Raw genomic sequence first — 15,254 nt, 5'->3', positions numbered from 1 at the left:
CTTCCACTTTGCAAGAGTGCTTGAATGTTACTGGGATCATTTATAGGATGCAAAAAAAAAGACATAAATTAAAGCCATTGGGTATCATTAGCTTCACTGGCCCTCATGCTAGGCTCCCTCAAGACACACTTCGTGTGTGTAGGGCACCTATCCTTTTGCACAAATAAGCTTGGGTTTTATCTCATTTAGAGATTGTAAATTGGGGTAGGGAAAGAGCTAAGGAAAGATAATGCTTCTGAGGTTATCAATCTAAGTTCCTAAGAGCAAAATGATTCTGCTTTATCTCTTCATAGTCCCCTTTTATTCCCTGAAACTATGCCCCTTCTCAGAAATGCAGGGACAAATCAAGTCCTGCATACTTCAAAAGCTCCAGGAATTTTTAAAAAGGACTCTGCTCCTTTCTGGGGTTCTGGGTAGTCTCTCCTAAGATAAAGAAAGGAAATAGTGATGAACACCTCTCCATTAATTCCATGGAGGTTACTTGTGTATTCGTAAAAGTTGGCTGAAGCAGTGCTTGGTTTAGCCACTTCAATTCTGATTAATATACAATCAAACCAATGTCTTGATAATTAAATGGTGTCTATAATAATAATAATAAGTACTTTATATTTGTTTTTAAATCAAACCAAAGTATGAATGAAAGTACTTTTCATTTGTTTACCTCCTTTCTATGAAATATATATACATATATATATTTTAAAACATACAACTTCTGTTGCTACAGTGGCAGCAAAAACTGTAAGATTATAAATAGTGTGTAATTTTGTTCAGGTCACCAAACGGTTTTTATTTTTATTTTTACTAACTGTAAAATCAAGGTAAGTATTATCAAATCTCTCTGAATCTTTAAGGATTTGGTAAAGAAAATGACTGTTGAAGTAGATAGGGCAACATTTGCAAAATTGGGAAGCATAAATTTATAAAAATATTTATATATGCTGTATGCTGATGTTACTTATGATTTTAGGAAATCAAGAGCATTTCATACTTTTTTCAAAAATACTAGTTATCTAGTTTGTCCTAAAATGGAAACTATATTAAATTACTAATATAAAAGTATGAGAATATCATAAGTTAAACCTTCCGATCTGGAAACTAAGAATGAAAGTAGCTTGACCTTGCTGATACAGGAACAGGGTGGAAGGCATAACAGATTGTGAAAGAAGATAAAAAAGAATGGAAAAATCACTGAATTGAGAAATACTAATATAATGAGACTGGAAAGTGGATTCTAATCATGAGCTCTGGACAGCCTATTCATTTATCTTCTTTTTGAGGTCAATTATTTTGTTGGACTTGGGAATTAAAGCTTAATTTATTGAATACAGAGTACTGCCTTAAGCAATGAATAGTCAGTAATCAATAGTGTGGTCTGGATTTGCAAAGAGCTTTAAAAAAAGAGAAAGAGAAGAAAAAAATTTCTCTGATACTCGTTGCTCTCCAAAGTCTTGAGAAATAAATATTTGTGTTAGGGATAAAAATGGCATTTTCTCTTTTACTGAGGGTAACACCTCCCTAGATTTTTTTGTCTTCTTTTTCTTCTCCTGATATGAGAACTCCAAATATTGAGTCATGCCCACTTTGAAAGTGAGTCGTCACCGTGTCTTGTGGTTTTTCTTACGTTTAAATTAGTATTTATGATTCAGTGTAGAAACCAAGTTATCACATTTCAATAAATGTGGCTCAAGAAACATTTCCATAGATTCCAAGCTTACATTGTTGTCTTAGAGTATGTCATTGTCTCAAAAGTTTGATATTAGCTTCACTGATCCTCAAAGTCAAGTTATTATTATTTCTTGTTCAAAATCATTATATGGTTTACTGATTTCATAGTCAAAGTTAATATTTGGTATTGAAAGACGCTAATGTATCAGCCAATTATGATAAATGTTGCTACCTTAAGGTACATTGATCTAAGATCTTATGAATAATGGAGATCCAAGGTACTGAGGCAAAGCTAATGTCCTCCAAAAATAAGGGTACTCATTTCATTTTCAGCATGACTGTAGACTTCCACCTTTTGAAGTCTGACTCTTTGAACAAATTACTTTATGCTTGGATGAAAATTGTTTCTCAGCAAACCAAACAAGATGGAGATTTAGAAGACAGTTATGTGATCCATTTTACTGATGAAGTATCATGTGCAAGCAACATCAGAGAGAACAAAATTCAAGGACAATATAAGAAAAAGCAATCTCAACTGAACTCATTTTAATGGAAGAGGGCAAAGCACACATTGGATAAAGTCTTCAGTCAACAAAAATTTTTATCTGCAAAAAACAGTTTGGCAGAAAGAAATGCTATTTGATTTTTCCTTCTTCCCCCATCACAAAATATACATCAAAGGTGGTTGCTTAGGGCTCAGTTACGCTTCATAGGTGCACAAAAAACCTTTCCTAGCCAGCATTAGCCTCTGGGATGATTTTATTCATCTAGAGGGGAGATCTCAATGTAAACATCTGTTTGCTTCAGGGCAGACTGTCTCAAGTGGGAGAACAGTCTTGTAGATAAAAACCACCACTGTTGCAAAAGGAAAAAGAAAGTCTGTGTGATGTGGCCTGATCACTTGGAGAGATCTCTTAAGGGGCAGAAACCAACCCCAAGGAGCCAAGAGGTGCCCTAAGGATAACTGAGAAAGACTCCAAGTGAAGCCCCCAAATAAATGGACTGAAAGGTAAGATGGCACAGAGGGACAAGGGGAAGCACAGAAAGAGGAAAAAGGCAGACGAGAGGCTCTCTACAGTCTACATCACACAACAAAAGCTTGTCCCATTCAACTCAGAAATGTCTTGTTAATACTACACAGATAAACATGTTCTGTGCTGGATTAGGTACGGGATTGGATTAAGTACTATATAACATCCTTTTCCTCTTTTCATGCTCTCAGAGACATCTCCTATTAAAAACTTGTTTAAAATGAATGTCGCAGCATGGTGGTGTGTATCTATATCCTTTCAGAACCCAAGGAGTGAAAAGCTTTGGTCATTAGTCAGTCAAGATGATAGCACTTGTCCTACTGTGGGAAGCAGGTATGCTGTTTCCTTCCGTAAACCCGGAAATACACACATGTGCATGCAAGGGTGTACATTTGTATAGTTCTCTGCTAATCTCTTTGTTTCTACTCTTCCTCAACAACAGTATGCTAAATCAGTTTAGTCAGCTCAGCCAAACTGTGGGTAAGGAGTATTCCATAGGTGGCGCTGACATGGAGGATAAACTGGTTCTGAAAGCTGACATCCAGCCGGGTGCAGTGGCTCACGCCTGTAATCCCAGCACTTTGGGAGGTCGAGATGGGCAGATCACCTGAGGACAGGAGTTCGAGACCAGCCTGGAAAACATGGTGAAACCCTGTCTCCACTACAAATACAAAAGTTAGTCTGGCATGGTGGCGGGCATCTGTAGTCCCCAGCTACTCAGGATGCTGAGGCAGGAAAATCACCTGAACCCAGGAAGTGGAGGTTGCAGTGAGCTGAGATCCTGCTGCTGCACTTCAGCCTGTGGGACAAAGCAAGATCCACTCCCCCCAAAAATAATAATAATAACAATGAAAATTATAAAATAAAAGATGAAAGCTGACATCCTATAAGGGTTGTGATCCACAGACACTCAATAAACTTCCTAGCCTGCTTCTCCTCCTGCATTTCTCAAGGTGAAATGAGGAGTATTCTTTCTCATTCCACATACATATGTCAGCTTTCAGACATATCTTTTGAAATAATTTCTCCTTTCAAAAAGCATCTTGCTTATGTAATAGCCTGATATAATCTGCAGGAAAATGCTGAATTAATAAAGAGCATTAATGAAGGCAGACCCATAGTGCCATTTATACTCTTGTGCATTAGACTGTGGGGGAGGGAAAACATGGTCCCAAATGGCCTATCTCTTCCCACTTTCCAGGGGCTGGGACCTTGAAAGTAAGTAGCAGTAAAGATGGACAATGCTCAGGATGTCTGTCCTTGCCACATGAGGCGGTGTCCTTTGCAAGCTGTAGCTTGTGTGTTATTGAGCAGTAGATGACCCTAGTCTATCTCAGGTGTCAGCTTCAGCACTGTGAACATTTTGAGCTGGATAATTCTTTCTTTGGACAGGGGTTTGGGGAGCACTGTGCTGTATATTGTAAATTATAAAGTAGCATTCCTGGCCTCTACCTTTTAGATGCCAGTGGCACATCCTTCTCTCAGTAGTCACAACCAAAATGTCATCGAACATTATCAAATGTCCTCTTGGGGACGAGACCACTCTTACTCCCTTCCTTACCCCCACCTGCTGAGAGCCACCCTTCTGCTGATAGATTCTAAGGTCTACAAATAGAAAATTAAAAACATTCAGAGAAATTTTTTTCTATTTCTAGACCTCATCTCATCAACCCCATTATTTATTTGTAACACAAATTTGAGGTGCTGTGTCTTAAATAGAAGGAACTGAAATACGGGTTGTATTCACAGTAAGATTCTCAGTAGTCAATACTGCCATTTCCATGTATGGTGCCTGTCACATGATAGTGCCTTAAAACGTGGTGAATAGTGAATGAATGAATAGATCGATGGATGAACATGACCATCCAGTGAAATACATCCTGACTCCATTGGTTCTGGATTTCTCTTTGATAGTGATGATTTTGTGGGCCCACCTCAGAGAAAGAAAGATACCACAAACCACATCTTGGAACAGGACATAACCGTTTTGCCCTCTTGTCATCTTGCAAATTCTCATATACTTATACACATATAATATTCATGTATAACCCCCCATGCGCCAAGTTCATGTGTACCTGTGCATAAAATATTGTGCCTTTGTTTAAAAAAAAAATGTTGGCTATCAATATCGCTCTGCCAGAGCTTGATGTTCTCTACAAACTCTGCCTGTCCTGAGCCATTCTTTGCCTGGCTTAATGATTGCTTCTGCCGTTCTATCCCTGCTGGGACATGACTTCATAGTGCATTATCTCACCAAGCTGACTGCACTCACATTCACTCACATACTACATTTAAGCAATGCCCAGCATGTTACATTAGAGTTAACTCCCAAACCACTTTCGAGTCTCACACATTGCAGTCTCACACATAAAGCCTTCTTCCACTCAATAAATAATCTGCTGTATTGAATAAACTCACATTGAAACTTTGTTGTGTTGTTTTTAATAAGCAAGATTATGGCATCCTTTATTTCCTCATTCATAGAGTTTTTTTTAAAAAGCAGTTATATAAGGGAAAAAGGAAAAGAACTATTTCCAATAGATAATATTGTCTCAGTATTTTTTTCTTAAACATCACTTGCATTTTTGGTGTGTAAAAAGCTGATTCTTTGAATGCATTTTTTAGATTTTGAGGTTGAAATTATATAAAGATATTTTTAAAATTCCAGTTTATCTAAAAAGGGAGAAATAAAAATCTATGACTATTAAAAGACAACATTGCTTTAAGCAGTAATTCCTTTGGGATTTGCCACTTCTGCATCTCATAATTCACACTTTCTTTTGCTCTGAATGTGTGTATGTGTATGTTTTTATAAATTAAGTTTATTATAAGCATTATTATTTACTCAACTAATTATTCCTAGGACTTAATAGAAGCTTAATTTCAAAGTGATCTCATAGTAGGAATCCACATCTTTCCTGTTTGAGAGGTTATTAGAACCAAATTTTTAACCCTCAAGTAAATGTCCCTCCCCTCCATATACACAAACTAATTTAAAATGCCAGTAATGTGGCAATAGAACATCTTCATCATTTCCATTTGTCTTTGTTATATTTTAGGAGAAAAGTAAAGATACCACTCTTTAACTGGAGACAAAAGGTGGATTTGAAACAGTGTATGATGTTAATTTTAAGTAAAACTAGAGATAGTACCTAAGATGTTGCCTGATTTCCAATGGGCATCAGATATTTTATTACAGGCTTTACATACTTGCATGGCAATCAGTTATTAGCTGATCTAGTTTGAGGATGAGAAAGCCGAGTCTTAAAATGTTAAGTGAGTTGCCCTAGACCAACAGAACCAGAATGCAACCCAGAGCTCCAAAACGATGATAGACAAGAAATAGTTCTAGGAAAGAACAAGACAGCAGGGTGGCATTGTAGTTTATCCTTAGTCAAATTTTCAGACCATGATATGAATAATTAATGGGAAGCATTATAAACTCCTAGGACAGTGGATAAATTCATATTTAAATATAAATTGCAAAATGCATTCTAAAGTCACACCTAAATTATTTATAAAAATAATTTTCGGCTGGGTGCAGTGGCTCACGCCTGTAATCCCAGCATTTTGAAAGGGCAAGGCAGGTGGATCACGAGGTCAGGAGATTGAGACCATCCTGGCTAACACAGTGAAACCCTGTCTCTACTAAAAATACAAAAAATTAGCCTGGTGTGGTGGTGGACGCTGGTAATCCCAGCTACTTGGGAGGCTAAGGCAAGAGAATTGCTTGAACCTAGGAGGCAGAGGTTGCAGTCAGCTGAGATCATGCCACTGCACTCCAATCTGGGTGACAGAGTGAGACTCCATCTCAAAGAAAATAATAATAATAATAACAATGAAAATGCGGCACATACACATCATGGAATACTATGCAGCCATACAAAAGGATGAGTTCATGTTCTTTGCAGGATATGGATGAAGCTGGAAACCATCATTCTCAACAAACTAACACAAGAACAGAAAACCAAACACTGCATGTTCACACTCATAAGTGGGAGTTGAACAATGAGAACACATGGACACAGGGAGAGTAATATCACACACTGGGGCTTGTCGTGGGGTGGGGGTCTAGGGGAGGGATAGCATTAGGAGAAATACCTAATGTAGGTGATGGGTCGATGGGTGCAGGAAACCACCATGGCACATGTATACCTATGTAACAAACCTGCATGTCCCACACATGTACCCCAGAACTTGAAGTGTAATAAAATAATAATTTTCACTTGTGATTATTGTCCCATTAATACTAACTAGTTAACGCAGATAACTGAGCCTGGAGAGCATGGTTGAACTTCTGGGATTGGTATATTTTCCCCTCAAAGCGGGGGCTTCCACTAGAAGAAAATCAAACACAGAACCTGGGATTATCACTACAGTGTATAGAACAGTGACTGGCATACAAAAGGATGGTTAAAATGTTTGACCAAAATGGTGCCTCATTTTACAATATTTGTACACATAGAACATACTGTGTAAATCATAATAATTCATAATAATATGTATACACATTTATGTACATTTGTATACATAGACAATATTGTGTAAATCATTTTATGTATATCATAGTACGTATTTTATGTAAAATATTATGTATTTTATGTATATCATATTATGTGTATACATATTATTATGTATATATGTGTATATATATGTAACAATTATACATATAGGTGAATACATTCACATATCCCTGACAAGTTACATAGAAATCATATTTTCATATTAGATAATATACTTAAATAAGTAATTCAGTTGTAAATCTTAACATTTTCTTAAAATTCTCTGTTATAGTTATCCTTTAAGGGAATGAGTGTCCTTAAAATAAGAGCTGTCAATGTTATTTGTTTCAACCAAGGAGACTCATAGATAGGGGGCCCTGACTTTGTTCAGCAATCTCAATGGAAAGACAAATTAGAGAAACTGAGGAAGAAGAAAAAAAGCTGATCACAGAGTACATCTTCTGTGAGATGTGATTGTCCAAAAACAATACAGAAAAGATATGTGTTTCCACTTCCAAAATGGAGTTCTAATAAAGGATGTTATTTACAGTTGAGTGTTGTGGTTACAAATGATTATAATTGCAAGACTTAAAAATCCCAATGTCCTAAATCTTTACTTCTCTAGGTACATTTGACTGGCCCAGGAAGAGAATGTGAGCCTGATGTGCATCCCAGGCCCCTGGAGGGGTTCAGCACCCAGGACAATGCCTCTAGTACTGAATGTCCCCAGCAGAGAATCTGCTTACCTTTCCTATATGAGTATTTTCCAGGCCTACTTCCTCTTCAGCACCCTCATCCCTACAACATTATTAAATAGCTTGAAAACAAGTGTTTCAGAGAAAATACTTTAGGAAATACCATAACAGTTTCAAGAAGGGGTTGCTTCTAGTCAGCAACCCATTGTAAGTCCTGTGACCTAAGAATGGTTTTCACATTTTTCTGTGTTTGAATACAAACAAAGAAGAAAACCAACTACAAAACATGATACATCACAGAGGCTTTATGTGGTATAAAATGACAAAAGTGTTTAATATCTAGTCTTTTACTGAAAACTTTTGCCAATCCTTAGCATGGCAGGTCAAAATCTTAAGTGAGACATTCAAAGATAAATTAATTCAACAAAACATATCATGCCTTTAAATTCTTGTAGTCAGGAACACAGTTTAATTATTAGTCTGTTAACTCTCTCAAAAACAGTAGAATAGAAGTTCCTTTTCTTTCATTATTTTTATATGTTAAAATGTGCTCTGAAAACTCCACAACGCACTCATCTCTTTATATTCCTTTGCACGGCAGCTAAAATCTAAAAGTAACTCCATAAATCATGTAAATGATTTGGAGGATTCAGGTGAATTTAGTGATTTTAAAGTGAGACTCCTAAATTTTTCTAAGGCTATAGTCTAATGACTCCCAGGGAACTTAAAAAATCTCACAGTAACTCTGACATTTAAAAGAGTATAGAAATGAAAAAGAAGGATTAAAAAGGAAAACCCTACTTTGATACTGGGTTAAGAAAAACTATTGTTATTACAATTTCATTTTTTTAAACTTTCCACTCATGACAATTAATAAAAATAGAAATTTAAACTGTCTTTTAACATCTTACAAAACCTATCAAAGGCCCTGTAACAAAATACAATGTTCATCACAAAACAAGGAGAATTATTTTCAGAAAATCTTAAGTATACTGGCTGTTAAAAATACTATAATATGTAGTCCAAAAAATGTTCACAATATTTAACCCAAGGATTATTTTGTATTATATTACTCTCAATGTGTATTGGAAACTCGTAAACATTAAAAATTAAATTTACTTAAATTATATGTAAGTAGAAACAGGAGTTCTAGGGCAATACCCCTATCCAATAAGTCAAGTAAATCAAGAATATAATAATGCATTTTAATGCATTATTCAGGTCAATTTTACATCACCAGTTTATGTTTTTCCAATGTGTCTAATCTAATAAACTTTTCCATGAAGAAATTTTAATGAAAAGTCATCAGTTTACAACCATGAATGTTCATTAAAAATAATCAATACCTTGCACCAAAGTACTTCAATTTAATACCACTAAAGTCAGCTGAAGAGACTAAATGCCAGATTTTTCAGAATCAAGCGTGTAATTCAGTTGCAAAAATGAAAGTTTCCCGAAAAGCAGCACTATGTAATTGGTTGATATAGGGAGATTTGAAGCAATAAAGCGGTTTGTAGAAATGTTGACTTGAATCCACATTTCACAAGGTTAAACTTTTTCTGTACTTAGTGATCCTTTACACATTAGATTGATAAATGTTTTATTTCTTGGTAGGTTATTTCTCCCAAAGATATCTTTTAAAGTAAGAAAGACTGATTAGGCCATTTATGTTCTCATAGTGGTATAGATAAACTATTAATTCCCAGAATCATGAATTAAGTTTGAAATGTGCTGATGGTTGCTGCTAAAAGCAAACAACTGCTTTGAGCCTGTAGACTGCATTTCTATCTCACCCTAAGCTCTGAATATAAAATTAAAAGCTGAGATGCTTTCGCAGTTCACTTTCATCATTGCAGTTTCCTAGCACTGGTCTAAAGACAACGGCCTTTGGGCCTGGCCTGCAAATCTGCTTCCATTTTTCTTTCAGAAATGACACTAACCACAGCCTGTTTAACCCTTTATGCACCTAAAGTATAGAACTGTATTAAAGGTAACTTAAAATCATTTCCAGCTTTTTTTTTTTTTCTCAACTGTAAGAGGCAATGAGGTTTCAAAATCATAATGGTAGTTTTAACAATACATATTGTTCTGTTCACAAACCCAGTTCTTTCCCCAGTTCCTGTTCCTTCTTCACCTAAACATTTGTTGGGCCAGAAGACGGAAAAACTTCTCCAACAACAAACCACCAAGGATCAAATCTGGGATATTAACCCAAAGCTAGTTTGTTGCTAAAAGCCAGTGATAAGGACCTGGGGCTGTTGGAACAAGAGATTGTGTAGGCTCTAAGGAGACTAAAGAGGAACAGGCAAATGGAGTTTACTTTTTCCTTCCTTCTTCACACAGTTCAGCGGTTTTCAACTCAGGGTGCCCATTAAAATCACTTTTAAAAATCTTGATGCCCAGGCTGCATTCATTTTCTTTGGGAGCGGGATCCAGGTACCAGTATATCTTCAAACTCCCCAGGTGATCCCAGTGTGCAGCCGAGATTGAGAATCACTGCAGCTCTTCGTTCTCCAACACTTTCATTTTAGTTGATGTATGATGGTGGTTCCATGGGCAGTGGAAGGAGAAATGGGGATGGAGCCACTTTATACATCATCAAAAACCCCAATTCTATTCTTCCCTTCATTTCCTTTCCCTTCTCTCTTTACTCCCTGTAGACAGCCAGTATTCACATCTTGAGAGGAGAGAGTTTCATTGATTAAAGAGTATCAAGAGTATGTGAGGAACATGAGCAGTGCTTCTGAGGACAAGACTGTGCTGAATCTTTTCCTTTCTCCTCCATTTCTTTTCCATTTATCAGCACCTAGCACTGTCTCTCAACTCTCCCTCTGCCTACATCAATTACAGGACAACGGGCTTGTACCCCCGAAGAGAGAAGGATGGGTATAGCATGGGAAGAGGAAAGAGCAGGGCTTGATAATCCCCCAGTTAATTAAGGACCAGGGGAAAAGGAATGCCAGCCACAGCCCACTTAGGGTGCATTTAAGCACCCAACATAGATGACAAAACTGAAGGTATTGAGAAATGCTGAGTTGTAAAAGCATAATTATATATAAAAATTTTGTGAAAATATTACATCTTAATTTAAAGCTAAGTTTTTATATGTTTCTGATTCATCAAAAACTGGCAATACTGAAAATGTGAAAATTCACAGAATAAAAAAATTTACCTTGTTCCACAGATGTCTAAATAAGAGCAAATAAGTAGAACATTATGAGAGTTTAAAAAAAGAAATTGAAAAGTAATATTTTTGTATATTCTACTATATCCCACCTTCATTTCTGAGTTGTTTTAAACTATGTGTGTGTATATATAAATTATTATATATAATATATAAATTATTATATATAATAACATACATAATAAATATATGATTTATATTAACATATAAAATTATATATAGTATATAAATAAATATATCTATAATATATAAGTATATAATTTATATTTTTATTTTATATATACTTATATATTTATGTATTATAAATATAGGTATAATTAATAAGGTATACCTATAATAGATATTATAGGTATAATTTTAATCAATTTCTATCTATCTATCTATCTATCTATCTATCTATCTATCTATATTATTTTTTGAGACAGGGTCTCACTCTGTCACCCAGGTTGAAGTGCAGTGGCACCATCTCGGCTCTGTGCAACCTCCCCCTCCAGGGGCTTCCAGGATCCTCCCATCTCAGCCTCCTGGGTAGCTGGGACTACAGGTGCATGCCACCACACTGGGCTAATTTTTGTCTTTTTTGCAGAGATGGTGTTTTACTGTGTTAGCCAGGCTGATCTGGAACTCCTGAGCTCAAGCCATCTGCCTACCTCGGTCTCTCAGAGTGTTAGGATTACAGGCGTGAGCCACTGTACCCAGTCTAAATTACTTATATTTTTAAAAATAAAAGTTTTAACTTATTTGATATTTATTGCCAAAGTATTTTTTTAATAAATAGTGACATGAAGGATGCATCAGTAGAAAATAACACTAATAGAAGGAAATAGTTCAATTACAAAGGTAAGGTCAAAGATTTGTGTACAAAGATATCCATCCCATTATTATTTATATCAGCTAAAATGAGAAAGGATTTGAAAATCTCCCAAGAAGGATAATCTACACTGCAAAATATTAACTTATGTTGACAATTATTTTTAAAGAATATTTGAAAGCTAACACCAAACACTATCAGTCAGCTACTATTCCAAGGGAGTCTTATATGAACTGATTTCATCTTGTCAACAACCCTATGAGGTAGTTGTTATTATCATCAACGTCTTACATTTAGGGAAACAGAGGCACAGCAAATTTACGTAACTTCCAAGGTGATGGAGCTGGGATTCCAAATCCAGGCAGCCTTCCTCCAGGTTTACTGCCTACAGTGATAGACTCAGATTCTATGAGGATTGATGCTGATGCAATTTACAGGACTCCCTTTAACAAATATTATACAAAATTATGAGTAGGCACAATTGGGTACAGAGCTTTCGAAAGGGTCTATTAATGGGAAGGTACCTGAAACATAAGCTTCACCAGATTCACATGAAATTCACCTTTAATATAAAATATAATACCATAATGGTATGCTAAGATAGAAATAAAAGACATTAAAAGTATATATCCAGTACAATCTCAGTTTTGTAAATAATTTGTAAATATGCCTAAGAAGAAACATCAAAAGAAAATACATAATAACGATTTACAATTGGTGTGTGTGTGTGTGTTTTCTCTCTGTACATTGCTTATTCTTCAAAATTAACATTTGAGGAAACAGAGGCATGGAAAATTTAAGTAGCTGGCTATAAATCATTTTCATAGTTAAAAAAAGAAATATTATTTAACTTAAAAGATCTAAAAGTATAGGAAGTATTTTGTCTAATAAATCTACCACAGAGAATCTAATAATCTAGCTGAAAAAAAAACCATAAAGAGCGCAGAAGGTAAACAAGTCATTTACTCAAAATCACAGAATGTAACAACGTAGCAAGGAATAGAATTTGGGTCTCTTCACTCTAAATATAGTGAATTAATACTGATTAGTAAAAAGGATTTAATAAACAGAAGAAGTAACTAGAAGTCTCTAAAGCACAGCATGCTGGCTGTAAAATAATAGTCCCCAGTATGGTTTGGTAATTATCAATTGATAATATGATCATCTGCAGTTTTAGTATTCTAAAGAATGTTTTTAAAAATATAGATAATTTCTATCTACTTCTTGGCAGAGAAAGGATTTCCCAAATTGATGTAATCAGGAGACAATAAAATTTCATTGTTCATTATTATAGATGTCAGACCAAACTTAAAAAAAAAATCAATCTTAGATTTAAATGATTCGATGAATTGAAAGTCGTTGCTCATTTTCTCTACAGAGCTTTTGGTGCGGATCTGATGAATAAGATGATTAACTGTGTAATTCTATGAATGTTTCTACAAACAATTTTGAAAACAATAACCAAAGTAAAGAAAGTTAAGACACCTCTTACTCCGGGCGCCTGTAATCCCAGCACTTTGGGAGGTCGAGGCCGGCGGATCACAAGGTCAGGATATCCAGACCATCCTGGCTAACATGGTGAAACCCCGTCTTTACTAAAAATCCAAAAAATTAGCCGGGCGCGGTGGCGGGCGCCTGTAGTCCCAGCTACTCGGGAGGCTGAGGCAGGAGAATGGTGTGAACCCAGGAGGCGGAGCTTGCAGTGAGCCGAGATCGCGCCACTGCACTCCAGCCTGGGAGACACAGCGAGACTCCATCTCAAAAAAAAAAAAAAAAAAAAAAAGATAAAAAATAAAAATAAAAAAAAAAAGAAAGTTAAGTCACCTTTTAACCACCTTTGTCCCTTACCATACACTTGGTGCTTATTGATGTCAGGAATTACAGATGGCTCAACTCCCCAAGCCATGTCTTAGAAATCATTTTAGTCTTTAAATCTATCACAGATGTCTTAATTCAAGGGTAATGAATATACTTTTGATGAATAAACAAACAATAGATACCCTGATGTAGTTACATAATGAGACAAAGTATTATTGTATAAGACCTAAATGAAAATGAATAAATTTAATGTCAGTCTAATTTGCTTAACATTGATTAAATTGATTTTGTCAGTTATTTACAGGATAGTTCTCAAGGAAAAATGTCAAATTCATTAATTTCATGTTCTTGGAAAGCTATTTTACTTTCATAACATTGTCATTTGGAATGCAAGAAACAAAAAACGACCATCTTTAATCATTTGATAAAATATCAATTAGTGACTGCCAGTACCTATTTGAAATTGTACAGGGTTGAATGTATGCAGGTTGTTTTTCATCATGTTAAAATTATATTAAATTCTAGACAGGAATATGCTTACTTTGATACAGTTACATATTTTACAAATTTCAAATTGTTTATATTTCAATTCCCGAATTATATGGATCATTCACAAAAGTCCCCCCAAAAGGACATTCAGTTCAGAATTCAGTAATTTTGAAAAAAAAATTATTCATGCCACAGGCTTATTATTTCACACTTTAGTGGATGTTCTATATTTTTTGTTGTTATTAGTCGTACATTATATAATGATATAATATCATTCTTATTTTTTCCTCTGATGAGTGTCATAAAAGCCACCCATTAGCAAGCAGCATGGTTTACAAGAAGGTATCTAAATATTCAAAACTGATAATTACTGCAAAATATAGCCTTCATACAGCTCTGCTTTTGGGGAGGGAACTTATTTAAAAATCTCAGCAAAGCTTTGCCCAAACAGCAGTCTTGTTTTTCGGTTTTGTTTTGTTCTCTTTTAAATACCTTGACCTGGGAATGGGCAGCTTATGTGGTAAATGTGACTCCCTCCGTGCCCATCTCTCCCCTGTTTCTGAACTGCTGATGGTAATGAATCTCCCTCTTCCAGCGCCAACTGCTGCATTCAGTTATCATCAAAAGCAGACATCAACCAGCACTCTAATCTTGCTCTGATGGATAGAATTCTAACCTTTCACAAGATTAGAGACACAAGGTGCTGTGGAGATAATAAAATTCAAATAGGTTTATTTCAAAGGGCAACCCAATCTCGCTTTTGTTCATGGGTCACTTGACAGATCATTTGCCAAAGTAGTTTTTGTATCTTTCCAAGCCAGGTTCTGGTTCAGTGTGCCAAAGATGTCAAATTAAGTGGGTCCCCAAAGCCCCCAAAGCCTACAGTTTCAAAGTACAAACAGGAAAAGTTGGGAATAACACTATTTTAGTTCATGTGAAAAAACTCTCTTGGCCAATAATTTTAATTTTGCTTAAGTCATACCTAATGTACTCAAAAGACAAATCAAGGCTGACCATGTTGAAAATACCAATGATTTAGTATAAATGCTGGTACGGTGA

General features: G+C 35.6%; 1 protein-coding gene across 1 annotated transcript in view; it reads right to left on the bottom strand.

The window, feature by feature from the left end:
- GPC6 (glypican 6) overlaps window positions 1-15,254 on the bottom strand; it is a 1,182,247-nt gene that overhangs the window by 569,168 nt on the left and 597,825 nt on the right. The window lies entirely within an intron of this gene.

This window comes from Theropithecus gelada, chromosome 17 (genome assembly GCF_003255815.1).
Source record: "Theropithecus gelada isolate Dixy chromosome 17, Tgel_1.0, whole genome shotgun sequence".
Lineage (NCBI taxonomy): Eukaryota > Metazoa > Chordata > Mammalia > Primates > Cercopithecidae > Theropithecus > Theropithecus gelada.
Note: the sequence above shows the minus strand (reverse complement) of the source record. Positions and strands in the feature narration are given on the sequence as shown.